We start from the raw sequence: 17,721 nt of genomic DNA, 5'->3' as shown, positions 1-17,721 counted from the left end.
CTTTGTAGTGACTGGGTTTATTGATACACCATCCAAAGTACAATTAATAACCATGTTCAAAGGGATATTAAATGTCTGCTTTTATCATTTTTACCCATTTACCAATACGTGCCCTTTTTGGGAAGCATTGGAAAAAATCCATGGTCTTTGTGGTTGAATCTGTGTTTGAAAGTCACTGCTCGGCTGAGGGTCCTTACATATAATTGTATGTGTGGGGTACAGAAATGAGGTACTTATAGAAAAATCTGGTTAAAACACAACAAAAAAGTGGAACAAGTCAAGGGGTGTGATAACTTTCTGAAGGCACTGTAGTTTCACGTGCCAATGCAAACTAGCATGCTAGTAGATACCATAGACTTCCAGTCATTGCGCTAACGCTAGTTAGCTAACGCTAAAGCTATTAAGCAACTTCCTTTAAACTTCATGCAGAGACATAAACATGGTGTCCAGTTCATCTGACTCTGGAGAAGGAGATAAAGGGCTTCATTGCCATAATCCTGAAGCATCTAATAATTCATATTCTCATTGGAGTTGTTGTTATTTGTAGCTGTAGGACGAGAAAACACATGCAGCTTTAATTAGCCTAGCTAGCTAGCTAGTTATTAACTAGCTTCTCCAGTTTGATTCAGTCAAGACAGGTACTATGCAATCATATTGGATGATAAATAACCTAGCTATAGCAGCTATTAGTCTACTATAGCGCGAGTCGGCTTTGTCGGTTGCTGTCTCTCGCCTCTCCTTCCCTCCTCCCCACTGGCAGACTTACCCTTAGGTAGAAGAGGGAAGCATCATGACCTGGGCATAATTCAAAACAAATAATAGTCATATTTAAAAAAATATATAATTTGTTCGCTAGCCGCTCCACTCAAGATAGTTTCAGCCACTTGCGAATTGAAGGACTGGTTTATTATTTGTTCTCAACTGCACCTGCGTTTGCAGACGTCAAAAACTTGAGGTTAGCATGATTCAGCTTAACCAGTACAAAGGAACCAATGGGATAGTCACAAAGGTGCAAAATCTGCCCAACTAGCAACACAGGCTCCTATTGGGTAAAACATTCATATTTAAAGCCTAAATTCCATATCTCTAAACCAGTTGTCCTGTATGTATTTTGATCGCCCCAGAGCTTCTAACACATTACATACGAATCAGACAATGCATAAAATATGACATAATCATAACAAAATAAATCTTATTACGGTCTATATTGGTTCGTTGTTAAGACAAGCCTAACAAAATGTAGTGATTGAGCATTGTTAAGTGTCCTTATGTTTTTTTAACAGTCCAAATGACCCCACATTTCTGTGCAGTATTCTGTAACTTGAACTTTCAGTTGACTGTGAACTTTAGTTACACATACTGCCTGTTTCCAACCACTCACACACTTTCTGGATAAGCCTAAGTTAACCACATGATACCTTGTATCTGAACCTATCGTCCAGTGGTGTATTAGTTCATAATTGTTTGGCCAAATAAGGTAAAGGATATGCTGATGTTGACACAAAATGTGCAGTGGTTTGGACAAAAAAAAAAAAAAAACTCCAATCTTACATTTCGTGCTCACTCAGTACATCTGGTTACGTTGGACATATTTACACACCAATGTAATATATTTGGACGCATTTCTTTTCAACTCTCAAAGACCATGGTAAGATTTTCTTCCTCATTTCACCTGATTAATACATGCTACTGTTATGCACTGTCTGTGTGGGGGGGGGGTTAGATATATACAACTTTATGTTTAAAATATGGATATTTGACCTAAGCAGACTAATCACTAATTGAGTTTGTACGTTTGGGACTATCCCATTGTTTCCTCTGTGGTAAATCAACTACGTCAAGCTCACCTCCAGTACTTCAAATAACGATACATAAGGCACAGATACACATTTTGAGTGTAAAAATGTAAGAGACAATGTATACAAACAGGTGGAGAATCCAACAATGCAGATCATGGATATTGACAAAGACACATATGCCAACAAGACCAGAAAAAAGGATTACATTGGTGTTACATTTTCAGGTATCAATGCAAGTACAGACACACACACACACACACACACCACTTTCTCAGACGAGTACCTATTAGTCCCCTCAAAATTCTGGATGATATCAAAAAAATGTAACATTACCTGAGAGAGTTTATAATACCTTGAGATTCAGCTAACTTTCAGTGGTGGAAGAGACCATCCGGAGTTGCTGCAGTGTGTCTGGGGCTGCTGTGTGTTCTCCTATTGGCTGGGATCATAGGCCTGTCTGTCTACTGTAAGTTTATACATTTATTTTGTTTTCACTAATAAACTCAGTAAAAAAAGAAACGTCCCTTTTTCAGGACCCTGTCTTTCAAAGAAAATTCGTAGAAATCCAAATGACTTCACAAATCTTCATTGTAAAGTGTTTAAACACTGTTCCCCATGCTTGTTCAATGAACCATAAACAATTAATGGAACGGTTGTTAAGACACGAACAGCTTACAGACGGTAGGCAATTAAGGTCACATTTATGAAAACTTAGGACACTAAAGAGGCCTTTCTACTGACTCTGAAAAACACCAAAAGAAAGATGCCCAGGGTCCCTGCTCATCTGCGTGAACAGGCATGCTGCAAGTAGGCATGAGGACTGCAGATGTGGCCAGGGCAATAAATTGCAATGTCCGTACTGTGAGACGCCTAAGACAGAGCTACAGGGAGGCAGGATGGGCAGCCAATTGTCCTCACAGTGGCAGACCACGTGTAACAACACCTGCACAGGATCGGTACATCCGAACATCACACATGCGGGACAGGTGGCAACAACAACTGCCCGAGTTGCACCAGGAATGCACAATCCCTCCATCAGTGCTCAGACTGTCCGCAATAGGCTGAGAGAGCCTGGACTGAGGGCTTGTAGGCCTGTTGTAAGGCAGGCCCTCACCAGACAACCGGCACAACCCCACCGTTGCTGGACCAGACAGGACTGGCAAAAAGTCCTCTTCACTGACGAGTCGCGGTTTTGTCTCACCAGGGGTGATGGTCGGATTCGTGTTTATCGTCGAAGGAATGAGCGTTACACCAAAGCCTGTACTCTGGAGCGGGATCGATTTGGAGGTGGAGGGTCCGTCATGGTCTGGGGCGGTGTGTCACAGCATCATCGAACTGAGCTTGTTGTCATTGCAGGCAATCTCAACGCTGTGCATTACAGGGAAGACATCCTCCTCCCTCGTGTGGTACCCTTCCTGCAGGCTCATCCTGACATGACCCTCCAGCATGACAATGACACCAGCCATACTGCTCGTTCTGTGCGTGATTTCCTGCAAGACAGGAATGTCAGTGTTCTGCCATGGCCAGCGAAGAGCCCGGATTGCAATCCCATTGAGCAAATCTGGGACCTGTTGGATCGGAGGGTGAGGGCAAATCTGGTGCAGTCCATGAGGAGATGCACTGCAGTACTTAATGCAGCTGGTGGCCACACCAGATACAGACTTAATTTTGATCCCCCTTTGTTCAGGGACACATTATTCAATTTCTGTTTATCACATGTCTGTGGAACTTGTTCAGTTTATGTCTCAGTTGTTGAATATTTTTATGTTCATGCAAATATTTACAGATATTTTAAGTTTGCTGAAAATAAACGCAGTTGACAGTGAGAGGACGTTTCTTTTTTGGCTGAGTATACATTGTTCATCATCAGTAGTTTAATAATTAGATGTTCAAAGGACCACAACGGGGAAATTACTGTGTTGTCCTCAGTGATGTAAGCACATGTGTATACTATATCCACTTGTGGCTGATTTTTGTTTTATAAAATTGTAAAAAAAAAAAAATCTGTTTTTATTTCAACAGATACCCGAGTCATTGGTCATTACTACTCTGCAGAGAGATTCCAGACGTCCAGTTTGAACAACCTGACTAAAGAGAGAGACCAGCTAAAGACCAGTTACACCACCCCAACTAAAGAGACAAACCAGTTAAAGACCAGTTACAACTCCCTGACTAAAAAGAGAAACCAGTTACAGAGCAGTTACAACACCCTGACTAAAGAGAAAGACCAGCTACAGACAAGTTATAACACCCTGACTAAAGAGAGAGACCAGTTACAGACCAGTTACAACAACCTGACTGAAGAGAGAGACCACTTGAAGGAAGAGCTAAACAAACAGAGCTGTGGTAAGAAATTGGAATATGACTTGACTGTTTTGTGGTACTCCAGATCTGCTAGATTAGGTATTCCCAAACTGGGGAACGCGCAATGCCGTCGGAGGTACGCTTGCATGATGACGAGTTTCTCACACGACTGGCCTATCTGGGTGATGTTTTTTCTCGCCTGAATGATCTAAATCTAGAATTACAGGAACTCTCCGCAACTATATTCAATGTGCGGGACAAAATTGAGGCTATGATTAAGAAGCTGGGGCTATTTTCTGTCTGCATTAACAAGGACAACACACAGGTCTTTCCATCATTGTACGATTTTTTGTGTGCAAATGAACTAAAGCTTATGGACAATGTCAAATGTGATATAGCGACGCACCTGAGTGAGCAATTACGGAGGTACTTTCCCGAAAAGGACAACACAAACAACTGGATACGTTATCCCTTTCATGCCCTGCTTCCAGTCCACTTACCGATATCTGAACAAGAGAGCCTCATTGAAATTGCAACAAGCATGTCACGGTTTTCTAGGTGTGAAGGAGAGTCGGACCAAAATGCGGCGTGTAGATTACGATTAATGTTTAATGAAAAAACACAAACAATAAACGTAACGACCGAAAACCGAAACAGCCTATACTTGTGTAAACTAACACAGACCAAGGACATCAGGACACTAAGGACAATCACCCACGAAACACCCAAAGAATATGGCTGCCTAAATATGGTTCCCAATAAGAGACAACGATAAACACCTGCCTCTGATTGAGAACCACTTCAGACAGCCATAGACTTCACTAGAACACCCCACTAAGCTACAATCCCAACACACCACATACAAAAACCCATGCCACACCCTGGCCTGACCAAATAAATGAAAATAAACACAAAATACTTTGACCATAGCGTGACAAAGCAGTTCTGTGAAAATAGAATTTAATTAAAAGCCACTGACAGATTTTTTGGATAGGGCTGCACTCAGAGTATCCTGCCTTGGCAAACAGTGCTGTTAAGACAGGAATGCCCTTTGCAACCATGTACCTATGTGAGAGTGGATTCTTGGCCCTCACTAGCATGAAAACTAAATACAGAATGTGTGTGGAAAAGTATTTAAGACTGAGACTCTCTCTAATACAACCCAACATTGCAGAGTTAAGTGCATCCTTTCAAGCACACCCTTCTCATTAACCTGTGGTGAGTTATTCACCATTTTTGATGAACAAATAAGGTTATATATGTAAGATGGCTAAATAAAGAGTAAAACTATTGATTATTATTATTATATTATTATTTGTGCTCTGGTCCTGTAAGAGCTTTGTCACTTCCCACAAGCCAGGTTGTGACAAAAACTCACTCATTCTTATGTTTAATAAATGTATCATATAGAGTGTGTGTGGCAGGCTTACAATGATGGCAAATAGCAACATTTGAGAGTGCACTGACCCTGGTGCTAGAGGGGGTACAGCTGGAGGTTGAATATTTGAAGGGGTACGGGACTATAAAAAGTTTGGGAACCACTGTGCTAGATCAATTGACTGTTTCACTGTACGCCAGATCTGCTAGATCCATAGACATTAAGACCAGTACATAGTGATAACGCTGACGTCGTCCACTTATTTCTTATGGATAAGTTCCGATGACGAATGAATCCGGAAGTGTTTTCATTTGAAGCGTGCCATATTGCTGAATGGGACTGAATGTTACCCAGAAAATCGCTAAGGATCATGTTGAAAGCAGCCGTCACTAGCAAAGCATCATGGTCGATGTAGTCGTTTTCATCCTGCCTGAGAGCACGTGCATGAGGGCGTGAGCCTCCTCTAAGCCTGCCGGCCCGTGATTGGTCTGTGTCAGGACGTGGTCCTGTGTGACGACAATATAGTGATCAGAATTTATCACTATTTAATTAAATATCCCGATTTGTAGAGAATTTAAAAATGTATTCACATAGGGGATCAAACTTGATCTTAGTAAACAAATTGTTGAGCCCAAAACAGTATCTTTAAAAAATGGGTCCGTTCTAGCGATCGTAATGGATTTAGGCTTTTTTTGGGCACCGCTAGTTTGCTATGCAGTGGGCGACCAACAGAGCACTTGACTTCATGCTCCAAACCGGACACTGGGGGCCTGGCTTGATCCAAATAGTAGCCTAATTGTTTTCTAAAAAATATATATTTTAGGTGCGCTTGATTTACTGTATTTTTACAGATCAGGGTTGGACAGATTTCAATACAAGTCATTTAATGTAATCCATTGGATTACCTCGAAATAAGTGTTATTTTATTTTTAACATATGCTGTTCCCATCCAACACAATGGATTTTTAACATATGCTGTTCCCATCCAACACGATGGATTTTTAACATATGCTGTTCCCATCCAACACAATGGATTTTTAACATATGCTGTTCCCATCCAACACAATGGATTTTTAACATATGCTGTTCCCATCCAACACAATGGATTTTTAACATATGCTGTTCCCATCCAACACAATGGATTTTTAACATATGCTGTTCCCATCCAACACAATGGATTTTTAACATATGCTGTTCCCATCCAACACAATGGATTTTTAACATATGCTGTTCCCATCCAACACAATGGATTTTTAACCTAAACGGACATGTAACGGATACAAGATAAATGTGATCATCTCATTAGTTAGATGATCAGTTGTGCGATACTCTGCTAATTTAGGTCACGGGAGTAAGGCCAATTTCTAAGTTGGATCTTGAGCTGAAAAAGTTAAAGAACCCTTGATGTAGATTATTCAAAGAGTTGGCAAAAACAAGTAGATCTGTCAGCAAAGACAGATTTTTGCGTATTTAGATGGCTCTGGTCACTTATCAGTTGATACCAGGCTTCTGAGAAGGAAGCTGGCTGTGGACGCTTATCAGTTGAAACCAGGCTGCTGAGTAGGCATCTGGTTTGTCATGTGTGTCTTCCCAGTGTTTGGAAAGTAAACAGGATGGAGCTGTGTTGATTAATTAAAAATGACCTTTTGATGTGATGGTTCATTTCTCAGTAAGTAGGGGTCAGACTTTTTTTGTTAAAAAAAAAGTTTTTTGTGGAAAGCAACCAAGGAAAGCATATTTTTGGAGTTTTGGATATTTCAAATAGACTAGAGCAGATCAGTTCATGTTCAGTAAGGGGTGTATTTAATCAGATCCGGTTTAGCCGACATCCACATAGCAGTTGTTTTGATGGTGTCAGAGGTGGAACTGCGTTAGAGCTGTCAAATCCACAAGCAGCTCCTGGCATTGTACACTGAGTGTACTAAATATAAGGAACACCTCCTTATTATTGACTTGCATCCCCTTTAACCCAGAGAACAGCCTCAATTCCTCGGGGCATGGACTCTACAAGGTGTCAAAAGCATTCCACATGGATGCTGGCCCATGCTGACTACAATGCACAGTTGTGTCAAGTTGGCTGGATGTCCTTTGGTGGTGGACCATTCTTGATACACACAGGAAACTGTTGAGTGCGAAAAACCCAGCAGCGTTGCAGTTCTTGACACACTCAAAACGGTGCGCCTGGCACCTACTACTATACCCTGTTCAAAGGCACTTAAATATTTTGTCTTGCCCATTCACTCTCTGAATGGCACACATACACAATCCATGTCTCAAGGCTTAAAAATCTTTAACCCGTCTCCTCCCCTTCATCCACACGGATTGAAGTGGATTTAACAGGTGACATCAATAAGAGATCATAGCTTTCACCTGGATTCACCTGGTCAGTCTATGTCATGGAAAGAGCAAGTGCTCCTAATGTTTTGTACACTCAGTGTACCTAATGCAGACATCGCCATTGGCTACACAGATTTGCATTAAGAGATCCCATGCAGCCTTGTTTACACGTTCGAACCCAGGAATGATTAGGATGATAGAATCCACATGATTTATTTGAATGATTTTTCCATTTGAGCGTCATTTCTATATAGTCTACACTTTCTCGTTCTGAACTTCTAAACACAAGTGTGTGGCTTCGTGACATTGATGGCAAGAGCAGCCACTCGCGGATCTAACACAGTTCCACCTCCAACACCACCAAAACATCCGCTATGCAGCTGTCTGCTGTCGCCTTAACACTTGATCTGATTGAATCTAGGTCAAAACATTTCGGGGAACTGAAAGGACCAGCTTCCATTCCCACTGAAAGTCACCAAGGACGCTGTTGTTTTCTAAACCACCATGCCATTTGGGTCCTGGTGGAAAGTAGTGCACTACGTAGGGAATACGGTGCTATTTTGTCCCTGATGTAGACAAATGTGATCGCTGTCATGGGTTTGTCATGAAATAACCTCTACGCTCCTGTCCCCAAGGATGGAAGAAGTTTAAGTCCAGTTTGTACTACCTCTCTACTGAGAAGAAATCCTGGACAGAGAGCAGGCAGGACTGTCTGGGACGAGGAGCACACCTGGTGATCATTAACAGCAAAGAGGAACAGGTGAGAGGGAGTTAGTCAATTATATTTTTGATAGTTTCAACATTTTGTTTCTATTTCAGCTCCTGTTTGTTTTTCACTTTATCATGTCGCTATCTTTAACCAATGTTTGCAAGCCCCCCCCTCCAAAAATAAAACGTGACTAGTCCTGACAGAAAAGCATGTTTGTATGTGATTCAAGATCTTTTCTTTGTGACAAAACTATAGGAATTTATCCATGAATGGAGTGGATGCCTGGACATCTATCTTGGTTTCCATGACACCAATACAGAGGGGGTTTGGGAGTGGATTAACGATGGCGCATTAGACCAATCATCAGCTCCTGTTACTACGTGAGTGGACCTGTTCTGGATTATATTTTACAGTCTAATTTGTAACAAATTCCTTTTTACCGTCTGATTATCTGTATTGGTATTGGATGACTTTTTACTGTCTGTTTCTATGTGCTTCCTTCTATAGTTAGGGCCATCTACTTTAAGTGCTGCCTGTCTTCCCAGTAGCCTACTTTGTGCGTGAACTGCTGACTGCTCATAACTTCCAGATGATTGTTGACACATCAACCAGGATTAAGGGGCAGGGCCATTTGGGACTGTTGTTGTTTTGGTAATCAGTGGCTGTATTGGAGGGGGAGTGGTTTCTCCTCTCCTAGGCAATCAGAAATGAGCACCTCAAAGGTAAAAAATGAAATGTTCTTCACCTTTGAAAGGCAATTAGCATTTAGTGTTAGTACTTCAGTCTCCCCTGTTTCCTCAGCGGCAGCTGTCATGTCAGTGGTGGTCTTGTTGCCAAAACTAAGATGGTCGTCGACACAAAGGCGGTTCTGCCGAGTTGTTCAAGGAAGGCTCCACACCACTCTCTCACTTGAGTGTCTTACCTAGTTCCTTTCTGATGATCTCATTTTGCTCTTTTGTAGATTTGGTGACTATTAGTGTGTTCTATACCTGTTCACTCCTCTCCCTGTAGGCTTTAAAACACTCCCCACCCTTCCAATACAGCACTTCTAATGTAGTGTACCATGCACGCACAACCCATGTGGAATTCCTGGTTTTCCGATCTGCGGTCAAGTACGCAGAGTTCATCTCAGCCTATGCTGCTTTTCAGTCCCTTGACCTTTTGGCCCTGACAGAGACATGGACCACCCCAGAGAACACTGCTACTCCAGCTGCTCTCTCTTCATCTGACTACGTGTTCTCTCATAGTTCGAGAGCATCTGGTCGTCGTGGTGATGGCACAGGACTACTCAGTTCTCCTAAGTGGAGATGTTCTCTTGTCTCCCTCTCTCACCTGTCCATCTCCTCATTTCAATTTCATGTTGTTACTGTCAATTGTGCACTTGAGTTTAACATTGTTGTTATCTATCGCCCACCAGGTGCCCTTAGAGAGTTACTCAATGAGCTTGACACCTTAAAGCTAATTTACTGACAATGGGTCACCGCTCTTCGTATTTGGTGACTTACACCTCCTGACGTTGGCCTTTGATTAATTTCTTTCCTTCATTTCCGATTAATTTTCCCTCCTTGCCTCTTTTGACCTCACCTTTCCCCAGTCCCTTCCCACTCACAAGGCAGGCAATACGCTTGACCTCACCTTTCCCCAGTCCCTTCCCACTCACAAGGCAGGCAATACGCTTGACCTCACCTTTCCCCAGTCCCTTCCCACTCACAAGGCAGGCAATACGCTTGACCTCACCTTTCCCCAGTCCCTTCCCACTCACAAGGCAGGCAATACGCTTGACCTCATCTTTCCCCAGTCCCTTCCCACTCACAAGGCAGGCAATACGCTTGACCTCACCTTTCCCCAGTCCCCTCCCACTCACAAGGCAGGCAATACGCTTGACCTCACCTTTCCCCAGTCCCTTCCCACTCACAAGGCAGGCGATACGCTTGACCTCACCTTTCCCCAGTCCCTTCCCACTCACAAGGCAGGCAATACGCTTGACCTCACCTTTCCCCAGTCCCTTCCCACTCACAAGGCAGGCAATACGCTTGACCTCATCTTTCCCCAGTCCCTTCCCACTCACAAGGCAGGCAATACGCTTGACCTCACCTTTCCCCAGTCCCCTCCCACTCACAAGGCAGGCAATATGCTTGACCTCATCTTTACAAGAGGCTGTTTGCCTCCTAATCTCACTGCAACCCTCCAGGTCTCTGTTCGCCTCCTAATCTCACTGCAACCCTCCAGGTCTCTGTTCTCCTCCTAATCTCACTGCAACCCTCCAGGTCTCTGTTCTCATCCTAATCTCACTGCAACCCTCCAGGTCTCTGTTCTCCTCCTAATCTCACTGCAACCCTCCAGGTCTCTGTTCTCCTCCTAATCTCACTGCAACCCTCCAGGTCTCTGTTCTCCTCCTAATCTCACTGCAACCCTCCAGGTCTCTGTTATCCTACTAATCTCACTGCAACCCTCCAGGTCTCTGTTCTCCTCCTAATCTCACTGCAACCCTCCAGGTCTCCGCTCTCCTCCTAATCTTTCCCTCCTTGCCTCTTTTGACCTCACCTTTCCCCAGTCCCTTCCCACTCACAAGGCAGGCAATACGCTTGACCTCACCTTTCCCCAGTCCCTTCCCACTCACAAGGCAGGCAATACGCTTGACCTCACCTTTCCCCAGTCCCTTCCCACTCACAAGGCAGGCAATACGCTTGACCTCACCTTTCCCCAGTCCCTTCCCACTCACAAGGCAGGCAATACGCTTGACCTCATCTTTCCCCAGTCCCCTCCCACTCACAAGGCAGGCAATATGCTTGACCTCACCTTTCCCCAGTCCCTTCCCACTCACTAGCCACTTTAAACAATGCTACCTTATATAAATGTTACTTACCCTACATTATTCATCTCATATGCATACGTATATACTGTACTCTATATCATCGACGGTATCCTTATGTAATACATGTATCACTAGCCACTTTATACTATACTATGCCACTTTGTTTACATACTCATCTCATTTGTACATACTGTACCCGATACCATCTACTGTATCTTGCCCATGCTGCTCTGTACCATCACTCATTCATATACCCTTATGTACATATTCTTTATCCCCTTACACTGTGTACAAGACAGTAGTTTTGGAATTGTTAGTTAGATTACTTGTTATTACTGCATTGTCGGAACTAGAAGCACAAGCATTTCGCTACACTCGCATTAACATCTGCTAACCATGTGTATGTGACAAAGAAAATTTGATTTGATTTAATCTCACTGCAACCCTCCAGGTCTCTGTTCTCCTACTAATCTCACTGCAACCCTCCAGGTCTCTGTTCTCCTACTAATCTCACTGCAACCCTCCAGGTCTCTGTTCGCCTCCTAATCTCACTGCAACCCTTCAGGTCTCTGTTCGCCTCCTAATCTCACTGCAACCCTCCAGGTCTCTGTTCACCTCCTAATCTCACTGCAACCCTCCAGGTCTCTGTTCTCCTCCTAATCTCACTGCAACCCCCTCCAGGTCTCTGTTCTCCTCCTAATCTCACTGCAACCCTCCAGGTCTCTGTTCGCCTCCTAATCTCACTGCAACCCTCCAGGTCTCTGTTCTCCTCCTAATCTCACTGCAACACTCCAGGTCTCTGTTCGCCTCCTAATCTCACTGCAACCCTTCAGGTATCTGTTCTCCTCCTAATCTCACTGCAACCCTCCAGGTCTCTGTTCGCCTCCTAATCTCACTGCAACCCCCTCCAGGTCTCTGTTCACTACTTTGTTTCCTTTTCTGTCTCCCTTTCCTCCAACCCTAACCACTCAGCACTAGATGGCCATGCACCGTCACAATCTTCTCTCTCTCTCTCTCTCTCTCCCACTACTCTCTCCTCTTCTATCCTATCATCTCTCCCTTCTGCTAAATCCTTCTCCCTCCTGTCTCCCGATTCTGCCTTTTTGACCCTACTCTCCTCCCTTTCCACATCATATGACTCACACTGTCCCCTTTCCTCCCTGGCCGGCTCGGCCCTCCCCTCCTGCCCCGTGGCTGTGACTCATTGCGAGTTTACAGAACAGGGCTGTGGGCAGTTGGGTGAAAAGGGAGGAAAATGTAACTCCCACCCGACAACCTGACCCCATCCCCTCCTCCAGACCATCTCTGGAGACCTTCTCGCTTTCCTCATCAACTCATCCCTGACCACTGGCTGCATCCCCTCTTGACTTCAAAATGTCCCGATCCGCTCCTCTCCTCAAGAAACCAACACTCGACTCCTCTGACATCAAAAACTACAGACCGGTTTCCTTTTTTACATTTTCTGTCCAAAACACTTGAGCGTGCGGTCTCTGACCAACTCTCTCCCAACCCGGGCACTCAGTTCTCCCACCTCTGGTCTCTTGGCCCTCCCACCTTTACGGAAGCCCAGTCCAATCTCTTCCTCCTGAAGCTAGGACAACAATCTTCCAAAAAACATCTGAAAGCCGACATCTTCAGAAAGTAGCTTAAATCATCCCACATACCCCTCCCCCACCACACCCACCCAGAAGCCTTTCATGAACTAACACTCACACTTGACTTTTTCCACCCTTACTAGCTCTTACTTAACCTTACTAGCTCTTACCTAACCTTACTAGCTCTTACCTAACCTTACTAGCTCTTACCTTACCTTTCTAGCTCTTACCTAACCTTACTAGCTCTTACCTAGCCTTACTAGCTCTTACCTAACCTTACCAGCTCTTACCTAACCTTACTAGCTCTTACCTAACCTTACTAGCTCTTACCTTACCTTACTAGCTCTTACCTTACCTTACTAGCTCTTACCTAGCCTTACTAGCTCTTACCTAACCTTACCAGCTCTTACCTAACCTTACTAGCTCTTACCTAGCCTTACTAGCTCTTACCTAGCCTTACTAGCTCTTACCTTACCTTACTAGCTCTTACTTAACCTTACTAGCTCTTACCTAGCCTTACTAGCGCTTACCTTACCTTACTAGCTCTTACCTTACCTTACTAGCTCTTACCTAACCTTACTAGCTCTTACCTAACCTTACTAGCTCTTACCTAACCTTACTAGCTCTTACCTAACCTTACTAGCTCTTACCTTACATTACTAGCTCTTACCTAACCTTACTAGCTCTTACCTAGCCTTACTAGCTCTTACCTAACCTTACCAGCTCTTACCTAACCTTACTAGCTCTTACCTAGCCTTACTAGCTCTTACCTAACCTTACTAGCTCTTACCTTACCTTACTAGCTCTTACCTAACCTTACTAGCTCTTACCTAGCCTTACTAGCTCTTACCTTGCCTTACTAGCTCTTACCTAACCTTACTAGCTCTTACCTAACCTTACCAGCTCTTACCTTACTAGCTCTTACCTTACCTTATTAGCTCTTACCTAACCTTACTAGCTCTTACCTTACTAGCTCTTACCTTACCAGCTCTTACCTTACCTTACCTTACTAGCTCTTACCCTACCTTACTAGCTCTTACCTAACCTTACTAGCTCTTACATAACCTTACCAGCTCTTACCTTACCTTACTAGCTCTTACCTTACCTTACTAGCTCTGACTTTGCTGATAGCTACTTTACTGAGGAAAAATGTACTTACTATGACTGAGATGTGGTTGTCCCACCTAGCTATCTGAAGATGAATTCACTAACTGTAAGTCTCTCTGGGTAAGAGCGTCTGCTAAATGACTCAAATGTAAATGTCATATGTGTTGGATGTCTTTTTACCTTCTGTTTCCCTGTGTTGTTCCTGGTGACTTTTTACCGTCTGATTATCTGTGGTGTTGTTCCATGTGACTTTTTACCGTCTGACTATCTGTGCTGTAGCATGTTTGATTGCTTTTTTGACTACTTTTTGCCATCTGTTTTGTTATAGGTATTGGAGGGATGGGGAACCAAATGATGCAAATCAGGGTGAAGACTGCGCTCATCTCTCAAAGGCATCAGACCCACTAAAGAGTTGGAATGACGTACCATGCACAATGAATACGCACTGGATGTGTGAGAAGACAACGTCCACATTGTAATTATGTGTTTAGAGTTTTGAAACATGAGACATTTTGATGATCTGTTTTAGATTTTTGTGTTAAGCTCATTCTTGTGAAAATTTGGCAAAGTGATTGGGGGGAAAAAACATAGGTAAATTGACCCTTATCTTAGCATGGTGGGCTAACACACTCTGTTCTTGCACATATGACCCTGGTTCAAAACCCAGCCGGCGACATAAACAGCCTAAAATTCTCATTTGGATATCCAATGTGACTAGATTATGTTTTATTTTGTAATGACATCCCAACATTATATTATCAGAAACTGTTATGGAGTTAAGTGGACTGGCGAAGCAGCTTAAGTAATAGAAATCCTGATGTATTAGCAAAGAAACGTAAAAGCTTATTATTTAACAGTACAAAGTCAGTATAGACCATGTATGCTGTACTGGTAATATAATGGCTCAGTATAGACCATGTATGCTGTACTGGTAATATAATATGTTATTATAGACCATGTATGCTGTACTGGTAATATAATGGCTCAGTATAGACCATGTATGCTGTACTGGTAATATAATGGGTCAGTATAGACCATGTATGCTGTACTGGTAATATAATGGGTCAGTATAGACCATGTATGCTGTACTGGTAATATAATGGCTCAGTATAGACCATGTATGCTGTACTGGTAATATAATGGCTCAGTATAGACCATGTATGCTGTACTGGTAATATAATGGGTCAGTATAGACCATGTATGCTGTACTGGTAATATAATGGGTCAGTATAGACCATGTATGCTGTACTGGTAATATTTTAGCTCAGTATAGACCATGTATGCTGTACTGGTAATATAATGGCTCAGTATAGACCATGTATGCTGTACTGGTAATATAATGGCTCAGTATAGACCATGTATGCTGTACTGGTAATATAATGGGTCAGTATAGACCATGTATGCTGTACTGGTAATATAATGGGTCAGTATAGACCATGTATGCTGTACTGGTAATATTTTAGCTCAGTAGACCATGTATGCTGTACTGGTAATATAATGGCTCAGTATAGACCATGTATGCTGTACTGGTAATACAATATGTTATTATAGACCATGTATGCTGTACTGGTAATATTTTAGCTCAGTATAGACCATGTATGCTGTACTGGTAATATAATGGGTCAGTATAGACCATGTATGCTGTACTGGTAATATAATGGCTCAGTATAGACCATGTATGCTGTACTGGTAATATAATGGCTCAGTATAGACCATGTATGCTGTACTGGTAATATAATGGCTCAGTATAGACCATGTATGCTGTACTGGTAATATAATGGGTCAGTATAGACCATGTATGCTGTATTGGTAATATTTTAGCTCAGTAGACCATGTATGCTGTACTGGTAATAATAGTGCAAAAGCCTTGGTGTATGGGTGTGTAGAAAATCATTGATACTTTGTCTGGACTATTGTCGCCACCTGGCGAAATAGATTGGAGCTTGCACTTCAGTTCCTCCTTCCATAGCTCTGGTCCAGAGCGTTAGAGCGCATTTCTCTTATATCTTACGCGTTGAACACAGTGACTGTGAATTTTGCGTTTTGGGACACCAGAGGTACATTAATTTCCAATGGAACGCTGCGTTGCCTTTGACAATTGCGTTGCAGAGGCTGTTTCAGTGCGTTCTGTGTGGTTTATACGTTGGATTTATCTAACGCATACGTCAAACTGTATGCGTAAACGGGTTGACAGAAATGGTAACATAAGGTGAATGTTGAACTTTTGTTGCACACATATCTAGATGACGCAGCGAACTATTTTGCGCAAGTACAGTCGGTGTGTTCAAAGCGTAATCGTTGAAGTGAAACGCGCATTAACGCACTGGACCAGAGCTAGGCCTATGACTTTCAGCTACTAAGAAAAAAAAGTGATTAATCGATTCATGTTGAGGTGGAAGAATAAAATGAAACATTTCCTACAATATGCTGCCAATAACCCTATAAATAGTATGCCTTAATGTGTGATATTAATAAACATTTAAATAAAAAAGACAATATCCAAATGTAAGTCAATATCATAAATACCACCTTCCCACCACTTTAATGCCCCTTCAACTCGTAATTACTAGTGGGAAATCCCTGAGCTCCAACTTCTCCCACATGTTGACCTCTGATGTCACCTACTAAGGAAATGATCTCGATAAGTGCATTTTAGGCAAAAACAATCTACTAATATGTTTTTTGAACACTAATTGGCTTACTCTTGGCTTTCCAAGTTGGCGCAGCGGTCTAAGGCACTGCATCTCAGTGCTAGAGGCCTCACTACAGACACCCTGGTTCGAATCCAGGCTGTATCACAACCGGCTGTGATTGGGAGTCCCATAGGGCGGCGCACAATTGGCCTAGAGTCGTCTGAGTTTGGCCGGTGTGGCAGTCATTGTAAATAAGAATTTGTTCTTAACTGACTTGCCTAGTTAAATATTACCTAGCAGCTTGTTGGCCATTATCTTATCGGCATTTCTCAATGCAAAGCATGCGAATGTATCCAACTGGTATTTACGACTTCACAACTGTTAATTACATGGCCATCCTCATATTCGTAATCATATATATCATATAATCATACATTGACAGTTGATAGTTGGGTCGGATAAGTAGATGTTGGCAAATACCTATCTCCCTGCACTTTTATAGACGCGGAGGGGTGTGTGTTCCACCTGTGTCTCCTCAACTTGCAGTGGGCGGAGAATTTTGCTATCAGTCAGAATGCGAGTTGGCGTTTCATCTTTTTTTCCTACCCTCACCCGTTTGTTAGATATTAAGCACATTGATAGCTTGATAGCAAACGTCCTTGCCATGTGATTTATCATAGAAGCATGCTAACGTGAATGACCACACCGAAACAGAAATGAAAGTGATCGGGTGAAATTATGAAGCGAGTGGACAGAGACATACAGCTTTACTCTATCCAATCAGAACAGCAGGATCAATATACAGCCCACCCTTCTCTTTACAGACAGGCAAACTAGCCAGTATTTAGATGATGTAGCAGCACCTCACTTGACTGACTGACAAGAGAAAGATGCGTTTCCGATCACGGATAATAAAGAAAGACTCGGATCATAATCGTATCAAGAGAATTGCTCATTTCCTTCACCATACTAGCTTGTTTCTACTACTCCGCACACCTCTAGTAATAACCACCTCCCACTTGGTTATGAATGCAGCATAAATTG

General features: G+C 42.8%; 1 long non-coding RNA gene across 1 annotated transcript; it reads left to right on the top strand.

Moving 5' to 3' along the window:
- Positions 1 to 3,510: 3,510 nt before the first annotated feature.
- On the top strand, positions 3,511 to 16,548 carry LOC149974979 (uncharacterized). The gene is made up of 4 exons (XR_016488767.1): positions 3,511 to 4,145; positions 8,454 to 8,578; positions 8,783 to 8,907; positions 14,373 to 16,548. It is a non-coding gene; the product is annotated as an uncharacterized LOC149974979 (long non-coding RNA).
- Positions 16,549 to 17,721: the final 1,173 nt, after the last annotated feature.

This window comes from Oncorhynchus mykiss, chromosome 19 (genome assembly GCF_057628025.1).
Source record: "Oncorhynchus mykiss isolate SJ-2025 chromosome 19, ASM5762802v1, whole genome shotgun sequence".
Classification (NCBI taxonomy): Eukaryota; Metazoa; Chordata; class Actinopteri; order Salmoniformes; family Salmonidae; genus Oncorhynchus; species Oncorhynchus mykiss.
This window is presented reverse-complemented; position numbering and strand designations above follow the sequence as displayed.